The sequence below is a fragment of the Triticum dicoccoides genome, chromosome 7B (genome assembly GCF_002162155.2).
Source record: "Triticum dicoccoides isolate Atlit2015 ecotype Zavitan chromosome 7B, WEW_v2.0, whole genome shotgun sequence".
NCBI classification, from domain to species: domain Eukaryota; kingdom Viridiplantae; phylum Streptophyta; class Magnoliopsida; order Poales; family Poaceae; genus Triticum; species Triticum dicoccoides.
This window is the reverse complement of record NC_041393.1, coordinates 354364553-354366265: the sequence shown is the minus strand read 5'-3', so window position 1 is coordinate 354366265 and position 1713 is coordinate 354364553.

Genomic DNA, 1713 nt, shown 5'->3' with positions numbered 1-1713 from the left:
CAAGGAGGCGGAACCCGTAGGTGTTCATGATGTCGCAACAGAATTCAGAGAAAGGCGGGCAGAGCCCGCGGTAGAAGAACAGCGCGAAAAAGGGGTACCCGTTTAGAGCCAGTCTCGAAGCGGTGGCCGGGAGTACCCTTGTGCGCAGATGCGCTCGCGTCTCCATCGACCAGAAGAGGTAGTAGTACTCCCTCAGCTCCTTTGCACCGAGCTGAGGGGAGAAGAGGGCCCGCTACTTCCGCAGCGCCGCGAGCCGCTGCGCCTCGGCCGACTTCACACCCTTCCCCTTGTCGGCTTTTGGAGCCATGGCGGAGGTGGTGGAGGAAGTTGGCAGCGTTGGTGATGTTGGTGGCAATGGAGGGCGGAGCGCTGCTCTCCTTCGGCTTCGGGAAGAAGGAGGGGAGCGGCGGAGATTTTCGAGAATGGAGTAGCAACCGGCGAAGTGGGGAAACTGCCCCTGCTTCCCCTGCTTATAAAGAGGGAGGGGGCGGACGTTTCGCCCTTCCGAATAAAGAAACCACCCACGATCTCTCCCACGATGCCGCATTCAACGCGTGCCGTTCGTGGAGGGCGCGGTGGATACGGAGTAAGATTCGGCGTTACCCGGGCCGCGCGTGCCCGTGCCCTGTTTTGGGCCTGGCCCAACAGCGCTCGGCACCGTGTGTGGCCCAGGCCCGGGGGCTCCTGTCGGTGTACTAGAATAGGGGTACCCTAGTATCCCGAACTTGTGCACGGGCAGTAGCAGCACCCCGCGGCAAGGCTTGCCGGATGACCGCCACGGTCCTCCGTGGTTCCTTTGGAGCCATTCAAGAACAAAGTATTCAAGCCAAGGAGACAAGACCCCGGCAAGAGGAGCTTGCCGGGAAGACCAACCAAGGCATCTCAAGGCCTGGTGAGCGGCAAGCTTCCGGGCGCGACAAGACGACGACCGCGGCAAGGCGCTTGCCGCGGCAAGTAACCACCCTGTACCCACGCTCCAGCGCATCCACCAACGTGTCGCCCCGGGGCTCCTCCAAGCGCGCGTGGCAGGAGGCTATGCAGCCAGCGGTGCGCGGTGGCATGCGACGCTGACAAGATCGCCATCATGGCGAACGGTGGCGTCCCTGACGGTCCCTTTCTGCACTGTTTGGGCGACACAGACGGGCATTCAATGCCCTTGTCCCCTGCCGTCAGGGTTAGGTAGGATACACTGTGCAAGTAGGTGTACCAACCACAACTTCTTTTCCATTTTTACCCTTCTCTGCATTGCCACCTGTCGGTGACCCCTTGAGCATATAAAAGGAGGCCCATGCGCAACGTAGAGGGGGTTGGACTCATTCGGAAGCCAGAAAAACACTTAGTTCTCTCGAGCAAGAACACAATACAATCAGACAAGCAGCAGTAGGAGTATTATCTCCCCGGAGAGCTCCGAAGCTGGGTAAACTGCTCGTGTGCTTCGCCTCGATCTGCTCTTCGTGCGCTCTCCGCCCCCCGCCGAACCGAAAGGGGCCCGGTCCGCTGGCCCCATAGGTGTTCGTGGATCAGTTTCCCCGACACACCCCTCCACGAGCTACTATTCATCCAGCCCTCCACAGTCTACTGTTCATCCAGCCCTCCACAGGGTCGTTCTGTTCATCCAGCCCTCCATGTGGTCCTATTCATCCAGCCCCAACCGGCTCGATCGATCGGGGTCATGTTCATCCAGAGGCAACACCACAAGGTCCTATTCATCCA